This window comes from Rhamphochromis sp. 'chilingali', assembly GCF_963969265.1.
Source record: "Rhamphochromis sp. 'chilingali' genome assembly, chromosome: 1".
In the NCBI taxonomy this organism is placed as follows: Eukaryota; Metazoa; Chordata; class Actinopteri; order Cichliformes; family Cichlidae; genus Rhamphochromis; species Rhamphochromis sp. 'chilingali'.
In genome coordinates this window covers 57,820,225-57,844,111 of record NC_137929.1, presented here as the reverse complement: position 1 = coordinate 57,844,111, position 23,887 = coordinate 57,820,225, and the positions used below count along the sequence as shown (strand labels likewise).

Here is a 23,887-nt window from a genome sequence, read left to right as displayed (position 1 = left end):
ACTCAAAGCTTAATAATAAAAAGGATATAAACGAATAAAGGAAATTAATGAATGACATGACATATGTGTTTTGTAAGCATGTAGGCGGTCCTTCCATAGCTCTAAGCCACTTACACAATAGATCGTCTGGACCTAGCGCCAGACGAAGTTTCTGACCTTCAATTACTGACTGAGCTTTAACTCTTTAATAACTCTTTAATAAGCACAAATTGCAAGGTGTATATAAAATGGTTATATCTACACCTGTAATAAAGGTTATTATAGTACTTATATGTTTAAACATCTTAATACCCTCTTAAAGCTATCTGTTATATTGTTAATGCTGTAGAATATATTGTAGCAGTAAATAACCCGTCCAATTCCACACAAGACATCATCCAGTGTCAGGCCACCCAGACTCTTGGACTCCTTCATCTTTGTTGTGGCCTTCTGGAGGTCATCCTGACTAATTGGACGGATGCAGTCATCTGAAAGGCTGAGAGAAAGAAATCAGACATTTAGCAAGCAGCAAGTGAACTTCTGAACTCTTTAAGAGCAGCTCTGTATCGCTCAGTTCAATCATAAAAGTGCCTGCACACTGAAATAGTGACAGGTGTGTCAGATTTACAAAAAAGAAAACAGGAAAAGAAATACTTTCAACAGACTGGCATGTGTGTTGGATTTGTCCTAATTAACATGAAAAAGTGAACAAATATCATCAGTTCTGAAGGTTTATTTTATTATTAATTATAATACTTATTTGTCAAAATACTGACTTTGATCAATATGCACATTTTGATGATGACAAAACATGAAACTCTCTGACCTGGAAACGCCAGACACCTCCGTGTGAGAATCGATCATGTGTCGGACACACAGCAGTGCTGCCTCACGACAAATCTCTTTGAGGTCACTTCCTGAGAACCCCTCAGTTTCCCTGGCAATATGGCTGAGGTTAATCAGTGGATCCACCTACAAAAGCAGAAAGAATCAACTACAAAACTCTGATCAAGTGAGCTTGAATTGATTGTCAAGAGAGTGTCCTGTATTCGAAATAGCTGTGCATAAGTGTAGCAGAAGAATCACAAGAACTGATTCTATTTCATTTCCCTACTCCACTCAACTTACACATCATTCCCTTTTCCTTAATTTCTTTCCTTTCTTGTTCCTCGCCTTTTTCAGAGCTTTTCCTTCCTTCCTCCCTTCATTTCCTCCCACGACATCAGACCCGCACTGAAGTCTGATGTCATTCAGTCCCATGTAATGCGGAAAATCCAAGTTCATGTTAATCTCGAATGGCAATGAGTTGCTAGCTGTGTCTCTTAAGATTAAAACCATTCAAGGAACTGAAATTGAACTGGTCATGTAACCCCTACAGACATGGTTACTAGCTTTTTCCTTTTCTTTCTTTCTTTCACCTTATAATATTATTTCTGACACTCCTTGAACACACTGTGATTTTCCGTAGTTCAGTGCAACATAAGCAAGCTGCTGCATTAAGCTAGACATGGCAGCACAAGACACCAGAGCAATCAACAAGCTACACAGTGAGTCTTTTGATATAAAACGATATAAAACAAGTGTTAAAATGTACTTTTAACAATCTGTAACTTAAAGTTATGTACTTTTTCAGAACCTCTTATGTGTTTTGCTCTCGACCAAAACAGGTTCTTGGAAACTCCGGTGAGTTACTATAAATGATAAGTTAGTAGGGAAACCTAATCTAAGTTTACATGTGGTAACTACTGCAACAATGTGGACTCTGTATTGTCTAAAAAAAAAAGGTAAAACCAGTTGGAGTACTTGAACTGTGTGTGAAACTGATATATTTTTATTTTATTGTTTATTTGATTATTTGATTATTTCACAAATGCACCAAAATAATGCAAAATGCAGTTTTCTCTTAGTTGTACATGTCTTTTCTGCACTTTGTCATTTCAGTATGAGTTAATTCGTGTAAATAAGTTGTTTAAAACTAATTAAGTAACAAACATTTCATGATTTGATTACACATGTCTTAAAAAGGACTGTATAAATATATTTGACTGTAATTCTGTAAAGCAATACAAATTGAATTCATAGAAACTGAAACAATGTTAAAACAACAGTGTACTTGATTTTGAAAACTTTATGAGATCTCATTTTATTTAGAAACAGCTGTAAGAACTATTTCGTTTATTGCTCTGTACTGTATGTGCAGACTGTTTTTTGTAATCCTGGATCTGATCCCGAAGTTGGTTCTGGATACTGATGGCGAGCCAGATCCTGTTAAAACTCTTGGCAATTCAAAAGCAGTCTGGCCAGCTGTTCTGGATGCAAGAGTAGATCTACAGACTGAACCACTTCAATGCAGGATTTCAGATAAGCAAGAACAAACCACTTACTCCATATGGATTGCTCCTCTGAAAAACTATTGAACTCACAATATCCTGTTCATCAAGAGTCAGGTTTGAAGAGACTACTCATTTTATTTTATTTTATTTTGCTTTTATTTTCAAAAGAGCACTCTTCTCTGTTAATTTTCTGTTGTTTACACAGGTTTATTGCACCATTGTAATATTGTAATAAATCTGCCGGCTTAACATTCAGTTCTCTCAAATTTATTTTGCTCCTCTCGGATCTAGTCTATAAGCCTAGCCTAACTATACTAAGCATGTGTTACAGTCACATCTTACAAGTAACTAGTTATCATTATAGATTAGTATTTGTCATTTAAAACTCACATTCAGAGGCTTGTGTCTAAGTTGAAACTAAAGCCAAGTTACTTTTTTAGAAATCCATCCTGTTGCTCCCTCCAAGTGAGAAAACACTTGATTCATTTTTTTTCACTTTTATTGGATTATGGTGACCTGCGTTTTATGAATGCACCTGCCCACTACCTAAAGAGGTTGGATACTGTCTACCATTGCGCTTTACGTTTTATTACTGGCTATAGAAATCGTGTACTTCATTGTCCTTTGTAGGCTGCTGATAAATGTCCACCGTTGTATATTTACAGACTTTCCCATTGGTTGGTCTTTATCTATAAATCTTTCCTTGGGCTGGTTCCATCTTACTATGTGTACAGCCTTCATTCTCACAATATCATACAATTGATTGTCCCAAAACCAGAACAGAATGAGGAAAAAGGCTTTTAAATATGCTGTCCCTGTTTCCTGGAATAATCTGCAGAGTGAACTGAAATTATTAGAAATTGTTATCTTGAGGGAGTTTAAGTCCATCTTAAAAGAATGAGAGAACAACACTTAGTAAGTGTGATTGTTTTTGTTGCTCTTAATGATCTGTTATTGTATATTTCTCACATGTTTGTATGGGATATTGTATTTGTTTTAATTGTTATGTACTTATGTGATACATGTATATTTGTCGTTTTGCTGCCATGATGCCAGATCTCTCTTGGAAATGGGATTTTTACCTGGATAAATAAAGTACTAGTAATACATTTTATTGCTCTTCTTTTCTTTCTTTTTCTTTTCTTTTTCCAGTGTTCTCTTCCAGTGTTTTTTTTCCTTACCCCTTTCCTCCCCCTACCCTTTTTTTTAGTCCGTTTCCCTTTTTTCAACTTCCATTTTTTCTCCCTTTTATTCTTCCTTTTTCCATTCATTCTCATTATTCCATTGTTGCTTCCTTAATCCTTCCATGTTTTCTTCAATCACCCCTTTCGTTTTTTTACACTCTTATCTCTATAATACCTTGTTTTCCATTTCCTGACTGTCAGAGGCCATAAGAGGATAATTTTTAACCTTCCTTAAAGCCGTTTCTTTTTCATCACTCATTTTTTTTTTTAATAAATATAGATTTACAATTTTCTTTGACTTCCTGTGCTAAGTGCATTAAAAGAGCAGGAGAAGAACCAGAAAAACCGGATATCGGAGAGAAATAAAAAATATAATCCAATACATTAAATATCAAAAAAGCACCTCACAAAATTTGCAACATGGCGTAACTCAGCTCGTACCCTTAACACGTTGGAGCAGTGTGCGTCACGTGATAGAGCGGCTGTGGCGGGACTTCTCGGTGGTCTGGTTTTTCTGGCTTTTAATAAATAATTATCTGAATCTTGTACCTAGTTTGCTGGGAGTTTGCAACCCTATTAGTTAGGTTGTTTAATATTTCTGCTAGGTACACTTTAAAATACCAGAATAGGGAGGATGGTGTAGGTTTAAGTTTATGAGATTGATCAGCGTTGCTGAACTATGAAATATTTTGGGTGCAGTGTATTTTTTGCGTACAGGTATAAGAGAATAGCTTTGGTGTTTTTTTTTGTTTGTTTTTTAAACTTGTGTATGAACTTATACAAAATGCAAAAATGTTTTACTGATTAAAAAATACACTATATCGGATTCGTCAGATATCCAAATTCATGATATTGGTATCAGACATAAAAAAGTGGTATCATCTCTAATCCTAACTATAACTGTATCCCTAACCTTAACCACCACCTTAACCCGTTAAGACCTACCATAGAACCAAGTCCGCCAGAGCTTATATTATATTTTTACATGTTCGGGCAGGTCATGGCGGATATGCAATAGTTCGCGCTGACGTCTAATCCAACGTAGGAAGTGTTATGAACAGCTGATCGGATCTGAAAAGCGTGTTTCTGGAATATTATGTTTTTGTTGCTGCAAGTGCTTTTTATGCAGTTTTTGCAAAGCTATATGTGGAAGGAAACTGTGACCTAGGACAAGCTGATGGCATAAGATGTAAGTACAACTCCTCAGGTTTCATATGCAAAAAAAAATTATTGCACTAGCTCACGTGGTTGCAGTGCTACCGGGATGTAAAAGTAGTTGCGCAAAACGGAGCGTGCCCGCTCTTACCGGTTTTAAAGGGTTAATCATGTCAGATAGTGTTTTGTAAAGCAATTACAGTAAAACAAAAAACAAAAAAAAATGTACATGTGTAGATTCTTTCCAAATGGGTCTCATGTTTCCTCATTTTTCCGAACTCGTAATATAGGGACATGTTGGGTGGCTGTGATGGCATCAGCCACACAGGGGTAAATTAGTCCATTTTTCACTTTATTAGTTTGCTTTGCAGTTTTCTTCATTAATATAATTCATTAATCATTTGGTTAAACCTAACACTGGTATTATGAGGCACGCACATAGTAGCATTGTGTGGTTTTTCTAAAATGTTTTGTTATATTAATTATGTTTCTCTTTCTTTGAGTTTTATGTTTCCTGTCTGGGCAAAAGGCGTGGCTGAGGACTCTGGGAACAAAATGCCTGCTCAGCAGGACCAACCATGGGCTTACCAGGAGCAGGGGTGTTTTAGGTTTAGTTAGGTTATTCTGTCCATCCATCCATTCGCTTCCGCTTATCCTTTTCAGGGTCGCGGGGGGCGCTGGAGCCTATCCCAGCTGTCATAGGGCGAAAGGCGGGGTACACCCTGGACAGGTCGCCAGTCTGTCGCAGGGCTAACACATAGGGACAGACAACCATTCACACTCACATTCACACCTAGTGACAATTTGGATTATCCAATTAACCTATCCCCACAAGCTGCATGTCTTTGGACGGTGGGAGGAAGCTGGAGTACCCGGAGAGAACCCACGCAAACACGGGGAGAACATGCAAACTCCACACAGAAAGACCCCGGCCTGATGGTGGAATTGAACTCAGGACCTTCTTGCTGTGCGGCAACAGTGCTAACCACCTTGCCAGGTTATTCTGTGCTTAGTTAATATTAGTTAATATTAGTGTGGTCCTTGTCTATTGCTCGCTGTTTTCAGCGAGCAATAGACAAGGACCAAGTAGAGGAGGCTGGCATTAACAAAAGTGACTATGTCTTGCAAAATGGCATACTTTACCATCAGATGGGCTCACTTCTGAAGCTAGTGGTCCCCCAAGAAGTTAGAGAAACTGTGCTTAATTTAGGACACTCTATTCCCTGGTCTGGCCACCTTGGTAAGCACAAAACCACAGCTCGTATTAAACAACATTTTTTCTGGCCTGGGCTCCATAGAGATGTAGCCTACTTCTGTAAGAGCTGTCCTCAGTGCCAAATGACATCCTCTAAAGTCCCTTCCAAAGCTCCACTCCAACCACTGCCTATTATTGGTACCCCATTTGAGCGCCTTGGAATGGATATTGTTGGACCTGTTGAGAAGAGTAAGTCAGGGAATCGCTATATGCTTGTAATCACTGATTATGCAACTAAATATCTTCCCACTGAAATCCATCAAGGCAAAATCAGCAGCTTTCTGCCTTGTACAGCTCTTTGCAAGAGTAGGGTTCCCACAGAAAATACTGACTGATCAGGGGAGTAACTTTATGTCCAACTTACTAAAACAGGTGTACAAGCTGCTGGGCATTAGAAGCCTGAGAACCACCCCATACCATCCTCAGACTGATGGGCTAACAGAACGGTTCAATCAGACTCTGAAGCAGATGCTCCGGAAGGTGGTAGATAGGAATGGTGCTGATTGGGATCAGTGGCTTCCTTATCTTGTCTTTGCCTACAGGGAAGTGCCACAAGCCTCCACTGGTTTCTCTCCATTTGAACTTTTGTATGGGTATGAGGTACAAGGACCTCTAGCCCTGTTAAGAAACATCTGGGAGGGAGGCAAGGAAAAGATGGACTCTGTTAACATTGTTTCCTATGTTGTGCAGATGAGGGAGCGACTGCAGAAAATGAGTGGGCTTGCTCAGTCAAATATGACCAAAATCCAGCAGAAGTTTTGGTATGACCGAGCAGCTCGTCAGAGGTCTTTTAGTCCTGGACAAAAAGTGTTGGTGCTCCTCCCCACTGACAACAACAAGCTATTGGCTAAGTGGCAAGGGCCCTTTGAGGTTCAGAAGAAATTGGGGTCCACTACTTACCAAGTGTTCATCCCTGGAAAGCCATGCTCCAGCAGGGTTCTGCACATAAATCTTTTGAAGGAATGGGTGCAGCGCCCTGAAAAGACAGCAGAGGTGATGCTCATAAGGGGTGTGCCAGAGGAAGAAGAGGTTGGTGAGCAATACTTGCCTTCTGCTGATGTGGTAGATTTTGACCTTAGTCATCTGCCAGATGATAAACAGCTTCAGGTGAGAGCTGCATGCAACTCTGAGGTGCTTCAAGTAAATCCTGGCCGAACGGATATTGTTGAGCATGACATTGTCATTAAAGAGGGCGTCTCAGTAAAGCGTTTGAGCTACAGGATCCCTGAAGAAGGAAATTGACCTCATGTTGTCCTTGGGGATCATCGAGCCATCAAAGAGTGAGTGGTGTAATCCGGTGCTCCTGGTGCCAAAGAAGGATGAAAGCATGAGGTTCTGTATAGACTTCAGGTACCTAAACTCAATATCACTGTTTGATTCATACCCCACGCCACGCATTGATGATTTGCTGGAACGGCTGGGGAAGGCAAAGTACTTGACCACACTTGACCTGTGCAAGGGATATTGGCAGGTGCCACTCACGGCGCGATCAAAGAAGTTGACTGCCTTTCAAACACCTTGGGGTCTCTTCCAGTTTACAGTGATGCCATTCGGGCTGGATGGGGCTCCAGCAACCTTTCAGAGATTAATGGACCAAGTACTATGTGGTTTCTCAGATTTTGCATCTGCATATCTTGATGATATTGTCATCTACAGCACCACATGGGAGGAACACTTGGAACTTCTGCATGCTGTCTTCGACCGTCTTGGCACTGCTGGGTTGACGGTGAACCCCTCTAAGTGTGTTTTTGCCTCTGCTGAGACTGCGTACCTGGGCCATGTGATCGGGAATGGGGTGATCAAGCCTCAGGTCAGTAAGATCCAAGCCATTGATTCTTGTCCTCTCCCACAGACAAGGAAGCAACTAAGATCCTTTTTGGGCATGGCAGGCTTTTATCGTCGGTTCATACCACGATTCTCCACCAGGGCAGCTCTACTAACGGACTTGATAGGCATCAAGTGTCCTAATCAGATTAATTGGACAGAGGAGGCTATAGCAGCTTTCAAGGAAATCAGTCAATTACTGAGTAGTGAACCAGTTTTATACAGTCCAGACTTTAATGAGCCCTTTTTCCTTCAAACTGATGCAACTCTGGGGTCTGGGAGCAGTGCTACTTCAAGGTTTGGAAGGAGAACGTCATCCTGTTGCTTACATCAGCCGAAAGCTATTCCCAAGAGAGGTTCGGTATTCAACAGTGGAAAAGGAGGCCCTTGCCATCAAGTGGGCCCTTGATTCCTTCAGGTACTACCTTCTTGGAAGAGAATTCACCCTGGAGACGGATCACAGTGCACTTCAGTGGATGGAAAAGATGAAAGATAAGAACGGAAGGATCACAAGTTGGTACCTTGCTCTGCAACCTTTCCGGTTTGTCATCAAGCACATTCCTGGGAAGAACAACGTTACCGCCGACTTCCTCTCTCGCTGTACCAGCGAGAGTCCTGAAGAGGTAGGGGGGTGTGTGTGTGTGATGGCATCAGCCACACAGGGGTAAATTAGTCCATTTTTCACTTTATTAGTTTGCTTTGCAGTTTTCTTCATTAATCATTTGGTTAAACCTAACACTGGTATTATGAGGCGCGCACATAGTAGCATTGTGTGGTTTTTCTAAAATGTTTTGTGATATTAATTATGTTTCTCTTTCTTTGAGTTACCTGGGTTTGGGCGGTGGCTGTTTCCTGTCTGGGCAAAAGGCGTGGCTGAGGATTCTGGGAACAAAATGCCTGCTCAGCAGGACCAACCATGGGCTTACCAGGAGCAGGGGTGTTTTAGGTTTAGTTAGGTTATTCTGTGCTTTGTTAATATTAGTGTGTTTTTGTTTTCCCCCCTATTGTGTTCAAATGGTTTGGCCAAATCATTATAAAAGCTACCCTCATGTGTCTTTGTAATTAGGTCAGTTTGTGAGTTAAGTTGTGTCTCACTTTGTTTTGTTTAAGTTTCTGGAAATTCTTTTTTGTAGAGTTATATTTAGTTGACCTCTTTTATGGGCCTGCTAAGTATGTTTTTGAATTTTGTTAATTTTGGACTTTTTGAGGGTTAAAATAAAGAAAACCCTTTTTGAAGAGATTTTTTTTGCCTGTGTCCTCTTTGCTTTGGCTGCTTGGTCCCTCACAGTGGCCAAAAGCATACGGAAGATTTGCCACCTAGCGCAAAATGTTACACTTTAGGAGTGAGAACGTGTTGGCTGTGAACTTACCATCTCGTGCTTCAGGATCAGTCTGAGTATCTGCTCGCGCTGCTCAATGTTCTGCAGAAACAAACACCCTGTCAGACTGTTTTTATGCTCACCACACACCCCTGTCTGATGGTGGTGTGCGCCAAAAATTATGTCTCATATGCTGGCGCATGCCACCTTTCCGGTGTCACTTCGGCTGGTCATGCACCACTTTGTTTTTGTAACCTAGCACATTGTTTCACGGCCACTACCACAGATGAAGACATGAGTGTTAGAGCTTTGTCAGTTTTTGCTGCCATTTTAATGATATATCATTAGAGAAACACAAGACTTCTTGGGATGCTTTTCTTTAGGTTTCAGGTCTCTCTGCCTTATTCCTTCTAATGTGGTGATATTATCTGAGTGGTGACACCTCCATTCAAATCAAATCACTTTTATTGTCACATCACATGTGCAGGTACACTGGTACAGTACATGTGAGTGAAACTTTTGTGTGCGAGCTTCACAAGCAACAGAGGAGCAAAGTACAATTACATAAGAACAAGCAAAATATAAGAATGGCTAAATCTGAGAATTATCTGAATAAATATATGTACAATATAAGAGTGTCTGCATATTACTGAATGTGTATACTAAATATGTATGTCTAGGTGTGTGTATGTATATATGTGTGTGTGTATACATATTTTACAAATTAAATAGAGTAAACAATAAAATATATAAAATATACAGAGGTTGGCAGTTGGATATTGTGCAAAACAAGTGGCATTCAGGGGAATACTTGAGAGTATTGTGCTTTAACAGCAGGCAAAAATGGAAATGAATGTGTGATGATCTTGCCACGGCATGCAAAGCGACCAATGCAGATATATACTGTTATAATGTATATGTTATGTATCATGTTACAATGCATACTGCTGCGTTCAATATGCATTTTTTTTGTTTGTTTGTTTTTAAAAAACAGTCAGACTTATTTTAAAAGGACATACAGGCAACTTGATGTGGATCTTGGTGGGCATCCTCCTCAAGATGGCAGGGTCTATGTCCTCAGGACGATTGGTGGCTCCCATAATGATCACCTGACAAAGTAAACTTTTAATCAGATTTACATACAGACCGAAACTGCGAAGAAACATTTTATTGATCATCTGATCGTTCATGTTCAAGATTCACATACAGTATATTGCATACATTATGAAGAGAATTTTGTTTCAAAAGGGTTGCAAATGGGGTGGGTTTAAATTCTAATTGATTTTAATTTGAATAATCCGATATTGATTCATTAAATCCTAAAATCAATTTTTAAATATAAATGCATTTTGCCAGAAATGCCAGAATCTCAGCTTAAAGCTCAAAAAACTATTTAACAACCTCCAAACAGTTAAAAAGAGAAATGTAAATGGATTCTGTAAAAAGATGTAAACATAGAACGCAGATAGTTTACCAGATGTTGGGTGCTAAAAACAGACGTCTTACAGATTGGGAAAATGCCGGTTTTGTTGTTCTCTGACTAAAATTAACTGAACTAGGAGCAAAAACAGATCAAAACCACAGTTATAAACGCTGCACTGAGGTCTAGCAGAATAAAGTGGCCATAGATCTAAACTGTAGTTTGGATCTATGGTTTATGGAAGCACATGCTTGTCAGTCCTCAAACGCTACACACAAATCACTGCACACATTTGTAAATGAATTTACGATTGTGCATCACATTTTACGCATTTGCAACCCTTTTGAGACAAATTTCTCTCTATAATACATCCACAGGTCAGTGAATATCTCAAGACTCCATATTGAACCCAAGCAATTCAGATGTGTGCATACCTGACATTGGTGGTCTGTTTCGAGTCCATCCCACAAACTCATAAACTGAGCCTTCATCATAGCTGTGACTTCATGATCCCTGCTGGATCGAGTCCTCAGAAATGAATCTGTTCAAACACACAGAATAGTCTCATCATTTCAAGGTTCAAGGTTCAAGGTTCTTTATTTGTCACATGCATAGTTATACAAGTATAACACACAGTGAAATGTAGCCTGACACGCGCCTCGACATGTGCAAAATTTGGGGGGGGGGGGGTAGAGGAAGAACATTATATATATATATAGTATGTACATTGGGTGAATGTGCAGTAGTAGCAGCAAGTTGTAGTGTAAACTTCAGTTTACATTATTTTGCCTCTCTGGTATTTGTCAAAATGCATACAGCTAAGACCAAATATTAAAACACATTCAGCTCTCTCTTTGAATCGGTTGTGCAGACCAAATTCACTGAAAGCAAAATCGGTTTCTTTATATTTTTAATTTATATATTACATTCTGTTTATTTTAAAAGCACATTACATTGTTTTGAATTTTCTTATTTCTAAATTTTAAGGTAGAGTATGGAAATATTGCCACTAAATGTTATCAGATTGTAGTCAACTGAAATCTGGTTTCTTTCCCCAATTAAACTGTATAATCCTACAGTGTCATGGTCCTGGGTCATTTGACCCAGTGTTTTGTGTTCTTGTTTTTTCATGTGATTTGCGTTATGGTTTATGGTTAAGTTCGTTTAGTTAGTCTTGAGTTAATTCCTCTGTTTAGCTCCTTGATTATTTAGATTCCCTCCTGTGTCTTTGCCCTCTGTGTCTTTCTCTGTCTGTCTTTATATATGTTGTATGAGCCCTTTTGTCTTGTTTCCCTCCTTGTGTTACATTCTGTTTCCCCAGCCTGTCATGTCTTCTCTCTCTGTCTCATTTTCCCTTGCTCCCTCTTGTCTGCCTCTCGTCCACTCCTGCATCATGTTCATCCATTTCCCATTTTATTGTGAAGGTCTTGTGTCTTCATGTTAATATGTGTCAGCTGTGTTCTCCATTTGTTCACAATTCCCTCGTTATCCTTCTGTGTATTTATGTCAACGTCTCCTTTGGTCCTGTATCGTGATCTCCCTCATGGTTGTGTGTTTCCCTGTGTGCCTCTCTGTGTGTTTAGTTCATATAATTTCCCAGTATAGTTTTATGTTATTTTCTTTTCAGCTAATAAAGCTGTATTTTGAGTGAACGTCTTGCCTACGAGTCCTCTCCTGCCTGTGCTACACAGCTGATTCATGACATAAAGTGGCCATTAAGGGAAAAACACACGTGATGGCGGCACACGTAGTTGCAGCAGCTCAGTGTTGGACCGATCGATGCTATGTTTGGATAATTTTGTACGCCATATGTTTCTTTTTGTGTTATACCAGCCAAGCGAATAACATCTATAGCCAACATGATCTCCTCAAGATTGGAGTAAGTCACCGCGAGAGCGTGACTAGCAAATTTGTCTGCTTACACAAGATACCGGTGGAAATAGCGAGGAGTCCGGGCTCCCCATGGATTGTTATCCCTTCGGGGTGGAGGCGTAGGCGGCGTCGAGAGAGAAGGAGACGGCGAGGCTGCAGGGCCGGCGCGCTAGCCAGGCTACGGAGGCAGCCACTCAAACCATCGCTCCCCATCACAAATGCCAGATCCCTCGCGAACAAGTTGGATGAACTGAGGTTGCAAATAGCAGCGAATAACTTCATCAAAGACTCATGCATCCTTCTTATCACTGAATCCTGGCTACATCAATCCATTCCAGACTCTGCTATTGAGCTAGCAGGCTACACCACACAGCGACATGACCGAACAGTGGACTCTGGTAAGCGCAAAGCAGGGGGGCTCTGTATGTATATGAACAACAGCTGGTGTACCAACACAGTGATAACAGACCGTCACTGTTCGGACATTGAATATCTGACTGTCAAATGCAAGCCCATCTACCTACCTAGGGAGTTCACTGTTGTCATAATAACAGCTGTTTACATACCACCAGATGCTAATGCTAACTCGGCGATCGCACTCCTGCATACAAACATCAATAATAAACAGAGCATTTACCCTGTCGGTGTACATATCGTAGCAGGGGACTTCAATCACGCAGACTTAAAAACAGCAATCCCCAAATTCCACCAGCATGTTTAGTGTGCCACTAGGGGTGACAAGATTCTGGACAAAGTTTATTCCAACATCAAAATGGGCTACAGGGCCAGACCTTTGCTACATCTGGGTCAGTCTGACCACTTGTCACTGTTTCTAATCCCTGCATATGCCCCCCTCAAGAAAACTGCTCCTACCATCACAAAGAATATTACCATATGGCCAGAGGGTGCCTCTCAGCAGCTGCAGGACTGTTTTGACAGGACTAACTGGGATATCTTTGAACATCAGGACTTGGAAATGTTCACAGACAGTGTTTTCTGCTATATAGAACACTGCATAGTAGAGCAGGGCGATATGGCCAAAAATATTTATCACGATATATATTTGAAAATTTGCGATAACGATATAACTGACGATATAATTGATGCGAGACAAAATACAACTCCGCAACATTACTAGCGCAAAAAGACAACCTTCCATTTATTTTCACTTAAACAAGAAGCTGGTTTTTATGTACATTAAAGCTTTATAAAAATGTAACAGTGCAAATGCAAATTCCTTGCTGAAAGTTTAACCAAAAAGCATTTCCAGTAGAAATGGGCTGACATATCCTGAGCATAACCATGTATAATATCCACTGAAGTTAAAAAGAGGTGCTTTGCAACATTAAACTGCAGTGTGCAGTACGTATTTTTCGGACCATAAGGTGCACGGGATTATAAGGCACATTAAGCGAAACAAAGCAGTCAGATAAATCAAACTTTATTAAACTCATTCTTCTTGCTTCCTCCACTTCTGTACCATTGATTCATTAATGTTGAATTCTCTGGCAGCTGCTCTATTCCCATGTTGTTGCAGTATAGAAATTGACAGACCACGTGACTTTCGCGCATTGCATGCCGGGAACTCGTGGCAAAACAATCAAAGTACCGCATCAAATGCAAGCATTTGCAGCACCGCAAAACGTTCATTCTTCGGTTCCAATAAATTCTTGCTTTTTCTTTGCCCCCCAAAAAGGTATGTACAAAACGAAGGAGAACAATGCCGGTCCGTACAAAGACAGACTTGATGAAAAGTCAAAGAAAAGATACGAGGAAAAAAATCAAACCAGTGAAAGGGTTAGACCCTTACAAGCACACAGAGGGACAAAATACGTTGGCGTGCTGCCCAACTTTCACCACGCTCATGTTTATAATTATACGCTTCTTGGAGTGAGTGCAGATGTCACGGGGTGGAGAGAGACAAGTTACCTAGGTTTTTTGTTGTGCATGTTTTTGTTGTGTTTTATCTTTTTAATGTTTTAATATTGTACATTGGGTTATTTTTATGAGTTTTACTGCATGTTTTAATGGTATTTATTTGGTGACTTGTCCTGGAAAGACTCCGCCCCTACCTGATAATAAACTGATCACACCTGCGAGAGATCCCAGAGAGGCCAATAAGAGGGCCTGGCAGACCACAGGAAGCAGTTCGACCAAGAGGCAAGAGAGGACCGAAGCATGAAGGCACCCATGAGTGTCACGGGAACCCACGAGAGCCTGGAGTGACACGGAGGCTTAAGAGATGAGGCCTGAGAGGCCTGACGTGAGGCTTCAGAGTGAAGTCACAGAGGCGTGACACATGGCGTGCGACATGAGGCCTGACATGAGGTTTGAGAGCGACACGAAAAGAGTGACACATGGGGCTCGAGAGACGGGCCGGAGTGTGTGTGTCAGTCCTGTAGTCTTGCACTCGAGGAGTCTGGCAGTCTTGGAGCCTTGGAGGCTTGGAGCTTGGCGTTCGAGCAGGGAACTATACAGAGGAGAGAACGATACAGCACCAGCGACTAGGGACGCGGAGCGAACAGTCGGATGGCAGTAGCAACAAGAGACCAGCTTGTGCACTGCGGGAGAGCAGAGGCGGCGAGACAGCTGGTGCCGATTTGCAGTTTTAAAGAAGCGGCGGGCGGAGTTGAGAGCTCTGCCCACCCGGGGTAAGTCTTCGACTTATCCCCTTTTTACGAATGAAAACTGCCTGAAAAGAATAGTGACTGCCGCTCCCTCCCTTTCTTCAGCGTACCGGGACGCGGAGTGCGGGGAGGAAGGCGAGGACTCCTCTGGGTTTCCCTTTTACACCACTTCGCTGGATTTCTTAGTTCTTTGTGACTTTTATACCGTGGCGGATGCCACTGGATTTTTAATGTTGTGTTTTATTGATTTTTATTGTGTTACCCCTTGGCCAGGGTTGTTTTAATTCATTTTACATTTTTAACTATTTAAATATAATAAATTATATTTTAATTATACAGTTTTTTAATCGTGTGCTTTCCCTTGGCGGCTCCACTGCTCTGTCCGTTTGGAGGAAGGTTTCCTTCCTTTAGAAAAAACACTGTGGAAATAGAATCAACTTCCCTCCGTTACACATACACTTGTGAAGTTTAGTAATTTCAGGTCACTGCAACAAGCCCAGGTACAGTTTACCGACGGATGGGTATGGGACCTTGAAATGCACCGTGTAGAAAGTAAAGACCATCGTACGAACAAAGGTAAGTTTACCAGTCTCACAAATCGTCTTCATAAATACACATTCGTTAATTGTTTATTAATAGGACCTTTGAGCTCAACGGTAATTAATTAGTAGTGGAAATAATTTCTGGTTCATTACAGAAATGTAGCAGTGACAATAATATTGTATGCTGTAATCGTACTGGGCAATTAGTGATACAAAAAACCTGTTTTACCCTGTGAATAAAAGTATGTTTTTGTCAATGTACCATGTAATAACAGAAGCAAAACACAATATTGTGTCAGGACAATTTACTATTTATGCACAATAAACAAAGGAGCATAGCGCGACAATTTCTGTTCAGCGCCAGACTTGCTTGTAACCTATATCACCAATTATGTTAAGAAAAATGACGTATTGACTACAACAGAAGACTGACCTTTGTGGAAATGCTTGGAGCAGACTAACCTGTGAGCTGGAGTGTTCTGGGACGTTATATTTGGTCTTTGAATGGCTGCAATCCAGGCCACCCGTCGCCTCTTTGTTACTTCGGAAACATGGCTCGAACAATTTCTCTTCAACGACGTAATCCGATAACAACCGATCTCTTTACCCGTCGGCTTTCCGTGGCTGTCTTGCGACCGGCTATTGCAGTTAATAATACAACAGCTTCTTGCCATTTTTTGTTTCTTTTTATCGCTGTATAACTGATTTCAATTGAAAGCCTGCGTGCGCTAGTACCTCTTGCCACGAGTTCCCAGAATTCTTTGCGGTTTTACCCCTGAATGACGTCACATTTTCAATCTCTATATTAATGACTAACCTCGTATTGTGGATGTAGGGTTGCCAACCGTCCCTTAAAAAACGGAATCTTCCCGTATTTCGAAACAAAAGTACACGTCCCGTATTGAGCTAATAAGGGACGCACTTTGTCCCGTAATACAGTGATAATCAAAAGTAGTCTATAACTTTTAATGGAATTAACGCTTTGTTTGAAAACATAATTCCCAGCCCTTCTCCTGCTTTGTGACCAATGAGCTGTCAGCACACTTATGACAATTCGAGTATGACAATTCAGATTACCGCTCATCTCATTGGTCGAGGAAAGGTCGCTTACGGAGAAAATACCGGAAGACAACAGATGACCACAACAAGAAGCATGGCCAACAGGGAAACAAACGCCGACACTGCGGTCTCGGACGACAGTACACCTAAAGCTGGACATACACTGTGCGATTTTCAAACTGCACGATTGACTCGCAGGGGTTAGAAGTTGGTAGGTCACGATGCAGGGTCTCACCCGATGCTCTGATGCGACCTGAGTGCTCACACTGTGCCTCCATAAAATGAAGGTTATAACAGAAAATCTGTCGCTCGCTCTCTCTCTGTCTTTCACTCACACAGACACACCACCACCATCAACTTTGCTAAATTGCTAATGAAAGACATTGATCAGGCAGCTGTGATTGAGCAGCAATGTAAATCCAACTATTTTCACTGTTGTTGTGGTCGTGATAATTTTGTGGTGCCACATCGAAAAGGCTCGGATGAGCTTTCCAAAGTTCTACAAGTTGTGCCTCCATCGCTTGTGTCCAGATCACACGCTGCACTGCCGTGCTGCTCCATCTTTTTCACCGACGTTTACGTGTTTGCGCGTGAGCAGCTGCGGTGACACCCTCACGAGCGATTGATGATCGGGAGCTGCTCGAGGTGTTAATTGCTTCTCGTTACCCCACGTATACTACACGATGCACGATGAAGGCCAAAATTAGGCCGATCACCAAATCGGTCGCATGACTCAAAAATTGGCTCAAAATGGGCCAAAAACCGCACAGTGTAAGCCCAGCATTAGAGCAGCAATGTTTGTTCCCCTCAGAGAAAGAAAAAAAAGGCTGCAAAAGTACAGGGAGGAATGGGAAAAGGGAAACATCTGGCTGGAAAAGTGCACGACAAACACCTATAAAGCGCACTGCACTTTTTCCATAGGCATGCTTCTAATGGTGGGCACATGAAGAACATGAGGGGCGTGAAAGCTCGGGGAACCCTTAACCAAGTTTTTGTCCACCAGGCCACGGCAGAAGCAGATTTGGTATGTAAACATTGGTTTGTTTTTTTTTAAACCCTCTGGTTAAGGTTAATATGGGCATGTGCAGTGAATATCAGCGCTATGTGGCCAGAAGTGTAATAATATAATTTATTTTGTGTAATAAACAACTGCAAGGATAGATGATTACAACAAATAGATCACTAATACATAAAACTAATACATAGATTAATAATGATGATGACTTAAGATGCGTAATCATGGGAACAAGTGGGTTTACAAACAGGAGCAGCTGATTAGCATTAGAAAAGCTGAAATAATACCTCATGCGCCAACCAGCGTGCAGCCTGTTACAGTCGCTCCTGCTTTTCTCTTAGTTTAGCTCTTTTTTCTTACGTATTCTTTTTTTTTCCTGACTTGTATTTTCCTCCGTTTTCTATCTCTTACTCAATCATGTGGATTGAGAGAGTTTTTGTTCTTCTGGTGGCCGTGGAACTGTTACTTTTATCATGGAACGGGACCGCGGCACATCTCCTACACGCACGGACTGTTTACTCCAGAGATCAGCTGATCGCCCTGATGCCGGCCGGCTCGCTGGCCAGGCCCGCAGAAGTGCCCGCAGAAGTACCCGCAGAAGTACCAGCTGAAATTTGGAGGAAAACACATCGGGGATGCAGAGGTCAAGGACAGAAGAGAAGAAAAAAGGTGACGGTGAGACAGCGGAGGCTCGAAGCGAGGAGGAGGTTTAAACCGTGTCTGCCGTCTATCGTGATGGGAAATGTGCGATCGTTGGCAAGTAAAATCGACGAGCTCTCAGCACTGGTACGGAGTCAGAGGGAATACCGAGAGTGTAGCCTGATGTGTTTCACCGAATCATGGCTGCACCAGGTCATTCCCGATGAGAATGCTTCCGTGGAAGGCTTCCACACTGTTCGGGCGGACAGGGACAGCATCGCTAGCGGTAAGCATAAAGGAGGTGGGCTTGCTGTTTTAGTTAACAACCGGTGGTGTAACCCTGCCAACATAACAATCAAAGAAAGGATTTGTTGCCCCGACACTGAACTGTGTGCTGTTGGACTCAGGCCGTATTATTTACCCAGGGAATTCTCTCACGTCATCTTGGTGGCTGTTTATGTTCCCCCCTCTGCTAACCCCACAGCTGCATGTGACACTATCCACTCTGCCATAGCTCGGCTACAGACTCAGCACCCGAGTGCCTTTATTGTGATCTCGGGTGACTTCAACCATGTATCACTGGACAATACACTACCAACATTCAAACAATATGTGGACTGTCCCACCAGGGGAGAGAAAACTTTAGACTTACTGTATGCTAACGTCAAGGATGCATACAGCTCCTCCTCCCTCCCCCCACTTGGTAGGTCAGATCATAACCTGATTCACCTCACCCCCCGCTATGTGCCAATTGTGAGGAGGGAACCTGTGACCACCAGGACTGTTAGGAGGTGGTCAGAGGAGGCAATAGCGGAACTACAGGGCTGTTTCGAGGTGACCGACTGGGAAACACTCTGTGAGCCTCACGCCGAGGACATCAATGGGCTTACTGAGTGTATCACAGACTACATAACTTTCTGCACCGACTCCATTGTTCCAGCTCAGACTGTTCATTGTTACCCAAATAACAAGCCGTGGGTGACTAAGGACATCAAAGCCCTCCTCAACAACAAGAAGAGGGCTTTCAGAGGGGGCAACAAAGAGGAGGTGAGGAAGGTCCAGGTGTTACTAAAGGACAAGATCAGAGAGGCTAAGGACAATTACAGGAGGAAGCTGGAGTGGAAACTCCAGCAGAACAGCATGAGAGAGGTGTGGAGGGGCATGAAGACCATCACTGGATTCAGGCCAACCAACAGCAGGGGAGCTGAGGGAGGTGAGAATAGAGCCGACGAGTTGAATCTGTTTTTCAATAGATTCGACACCACAGTGTCTGCTCCCACCCCCACAACCTCACCTGCAGTCAGCCTGGAATCCAGAGCCACACCACTGTGCCAGCCTCTCTCTTCACATGTTGCCTCCTGTGAGATTCCTGACACCCCTCCCCCACCCATCACCTTCACTCAATACCAGGTTGAGATGCAAATGAGGAGACTTCACTCAGGCAAGTCTGCTGGACCAGACGGAGTGAGTCCCCTTGTCCTCAAGGCCTGTGCCCCCCAGCTGTGTGGAGTCTTTCATAAACTGTTTATGCTGAGTCTGAGTCTGCAGAGGGTCCCGGTGATGTGGAAGACATCATGCCTCGTCCCTGTACCAAAGACGCCTCGTCCCAGTGGCCCCCAGGATTACAGGCCCGTGGCACTGACCTCCCACATCATGAAGACCCTGGAAAGGCTCATCCTGGACCAGCTGCGACCCATAGTAAGACCACATCTGGATCCCCTTCAGTTCGCTTATCAGCCTCGTCTCGGAACAGAGGACGCCATCATCTACCTGCTCAATCGTGTCTACACCCATCTGGACCAGCCGGCGAGCACTGTGAGGGTCATGTTTTTTGACTTTTCCAGTGCTTTCAACACCATCAGGCCGACCCTCCTGGGTGATAAGTTAGCAGCGATGCAGGTGGATGCTTCTCTGGTGTCCTGGATTGTTGATTACCTGACAGGAAGACCACAATATGTACGTCTCCCACAGTGTGTGTAAAAAAGATTTGTATGTGTAAAAAAGATTTGTGTGTGGACTTAGCTAAAAAACCCTGCAAGCTACAACTACGAATTTTGACCCTATTTTTCTTCCTTTCATCTGATTGGTGAATGTCATGTCAATCACAAATGTAACAATCCAATTAGAGAACAGATGGGTTTGGCTGTCGGAGGGGCACTTTTTTGAACTGCAGGTCCTTGAAGGGTAATCTCTATATAAATATCCGATAGCAGTTAGGTCCCCTTACTTTCAGCAGCTGTTGAAAGGATAACGTTGTGGTATGTCAGTGGTTAGAAATACCATTATTACTTTAGGATTAGTTTAACACAACGTCAGGGCTGACCCGGGACCATTGTTGTGAGTCACAGCGAGCAGCATAAAAGTCCTTTCACATCGGACGCAGGATGTGCTGCTAATGCTAATTGCTAACTAAAAGCAAAGGATCCAGAATTTGTTGCTGGCTGCTGGGCTCTGTGGGTTTTTGCAGCAGCTCTACCTGTACTAGATGCACCTGCTCCTTGTCGTTTTTATCTCTGACTTACAAGTGAACTGTGAACTACAAGAGTTTCTGGTTTTTTTGCTAGTTCTTCAAATGTTCAATAAAAACATGTATGCTAATTCATAACGAAGAAAGCTTTGTAATGAAGACTGTCATTTCCAAAACACTGCCCGCCCCCACCCCGCGGTCCGCAGCGCTGTTGAAAAGGCTGCGGAAGTCCCTGTATTAAACACTTAGTCCTGTGACACAAAAATCACTAAACTCGGACGACCACAGACTGTTTTCCTTCGTGGTGATGAAGGAAAACGCTGGGTTGGCATGTAAAAGGGCATTTATTCCCTTCAAAGACCTGCAGTTCAAAAAAAGCGCCCCTCCGACAGCCAAACCCATCTGTTCTCTGATTGGATTGTTACATTTGTGATTGACATGACATTCACCAATCAGATGAAAGGAAGAAAAATAGGGTCAAAATTCGTAGTTGTAACTTGCAGGGGTTTTTTGGCTAAGTCCACACACAAATCTTTTTTACACATACAAATCTTTTTTACGCACACGCACAAATCTTTTTTACACATACAAATCTTTTTTACGCACGCACAAATCTTTTTTACACATACAAATCTTTTTTACAAGTACAAAACCGATTTACAAGTACAAAATATTTATGACCACATTTTGAGCCCATAGATTATCTCAGTTGTTCTCCTGACAGAAGTTTGGTCCGTTTACAGCATCCTGCCATGCGATTGCATTTGTCTCTAACCATGAGGAACCTTCACGTTAACTTTTATAAGTGGAAAAGTGTTAGTCCTCCAGCTTCACTGTTTATGTTATGCTAACATAGCTGTGTCGCTAGCGATCACGTAGCACATCATTATATACCAGCTAGCCCAACTTCAGTAACCCTACAAACGTCACTGCTGTTTAGTTTCCTGTCTTCATTTATGTTGGAAGTGATAGCAGAGCTGTACGTTTGATTTTTTTCAGAAATCTCTCAGTCAGAACATGCTATATCATGCTTAGGTAACTAGCGAAACTAGCGAGCTAACTTCCGCTAGCTTCCTACTAACTTCTAACTCCGTTAAATGCAGTGTTGGGACTAACGCGTTATTAAGTAACGCGTTACAGTAACTACGTTATTATTGTGGTAACGAGCACGGTAACTAGTTATTATGCCAAAACCAGGAACGCGTTACTCGTTACTGGGATTTAGATAGGCTCGTTATTCGTTACTTCGTGTGGTGGCTATCGCGGAGCTTCCACAGATTCAATAACATTAGCAAGTGGTAGAAGCCAGCAGGTGGATGAAGGAAAAGGGAGGCAAGAGGAGAGACCCGAAGCGGCCGCTGATCCGAGAGTGTCAGGTGAACTGAACTTCAGGTATGAAGTTATAACCTGCAGTCCATCTGGGTTAGATATGAACCAAGTTTAGGTGGAGTTTATTTTCGTTATGCTGACTTTTTCGTACTGCGTGCTAGCTAGCATGACGGAGTTTCTATATAGCTGGGTGGGTGCTGTTACTGATGTTGAACTTTATTTTGTTCATAAGGTTAATTATTAGAGTTGCCAACCGTCCCCTAAAAAACGGAATCGTCTGGTATTCAGAGAAATTATTACGTGTTTCGTATTGAGGTGAAAAGGAACACAGTTTGTCCCGGACTTCGGCTACAATGAAAAAGACACAAAGCTGGAGTTATTCTGTGTTTACGCTGCACAGCTGCCTCTTCTTCTCTCATCCTCTCACCCTCCCTCTCCTGTTTCTACTTCAATCATGAAACTGATCAATGATCAGCTGATCGGCTTTTCTCTCTTGTTTGTTTATCGCCCACTTTGCGCCAGAAAGAGGAAACCACCGGATGTCGCGGTAAACAACAGCAGCACGTTTAAGCTTGATCAGCTGTTGTTAGAATTTATTTAATATTAATTTCTAGTATCAGCTGATGTTGGCTGGAGCCACATCTGTAAGCTGCTGGTCATGATATTGGTTTGGATATGTGGTGAGAGGGAAACATGAAGATGAAACCAGGAGATGTCCTTACTGAATCATCAGAGCTGTGATGGAGAAACAGGTTTACCTTTTAGGACATGAATGAGTTGAAGAGAAGTTATGAACTGTTTCTGAGAGACAAATAACACCAGGATCCTTTTCTAAGTAGCTGACAGCTGGTAACTGTGCAGGGGCGGGTCTAGCAAAGTGTTGCCAGGGGGGCAGGTAGGGCATTAACAGGGAAAGGGGGGCACAAGGAAATACTTTCTTATTCTCATTTAAAATGTCTCACTTTAAAAAAAATAATTATCTGAGTCTTGCAACAAACAATTGATAGATTGATACATATATACCATCAAAACAGTGTACATCACTGTCACAACAGTGTTTATTTTCATTCAAAGGCTTTATGATTTTTCCTATAATGGTGGGCCGGTCTCTAGTCAAAATGTCCGGGACGATTTTTTTGTCCCAGTCCAGCTCTGTATGCAGCTCATCTGCAGTGTGGTGTTACCTACATCTTCCTATTCAGAAGGCAGAATTTCCGAGTTCTGAGTACAATCGAAAGCACCACGACTGCAGTTTTTGTGTTGGATGTAAAAAGCAGGCTAGAATCATGCGGCGGTCAACGATGGTCCAGGCGTGGGATTTCTCTCATGGAAGTGTGCACATTATTTTTTCCTTTCTATTGGTAGGTGGCACAGTGCACTTGTGGCAAGTAAGCAAGTTAGAAGACTGGCAATCTTGCTGGATATCCAGTTACGGAAGCAACACATTAACAAGAGAATTCTGAGTAAAACCAAAGTTACTTTCCCTAGTAACTAGTTACTCTGAAAGTAACGAGTAACTTGAAGTAACTGAGTTACTTTTGATAGAAGTAACTAGTAATGTAACTAAGTTACTAATTTAAAGTAACTTACCCAACACTGGTTAAATGTAATACATTTTGTTTTCATGGATGCCTGGAAGTTAAACTTCATAGTTACACCTGCAAGCAGCAATGCTGATCGTTTTATTAAAGATGAAAGAATTTAGACAGTTTTTAACTCTCAGTGATGCTGCAGTGTTCATTTGACAAGAAGAGGGGGGTTTAGGACCCAGATTACTCCCAGATTTAAGAGCATCTTAGTCCGACAAATACGACAATAACGACGGCCGCTTGCATGTTCTGCAAAAAAATGTGCTTTGTCGTGTATCT

The 23,887-nt window shown here is 42.1% G+C and overlaps 1 pseudogene across 1 annotated transcript in view; it reads right to left on the bottom strand.

Annotated features, from left to right (window-relative positions):
- Positions 1-237: 237 nt before the first annotated feature.
- LOC308409260 (outer mitochondrial transmembrane helix translocase-like) overlaps positions 238-23,887 on the bottom strand; it is a 43,891-nt pseudogene continuing 20,241 nt past the window's right edge. The window contains exons 6-11 of the transcript in view: positions 10,904-11,010; positions 10,069-10,158; positions 9,101-9,151; positions 821-951; positions 352-475; positions 238-243 (exon numbers count right to left, since the gene is read on the bottom strand). The product of the transcript in view is annotated as an outer mitochondrial transmembrane helix translocase-like (transcript). The remainder of the gene's footprint in view (positions 244-351; positions 476-820; positions 952-9,100; positions 9,152-10,068; positions 10,159-10,903; positions 11,011-23,887) is intronic.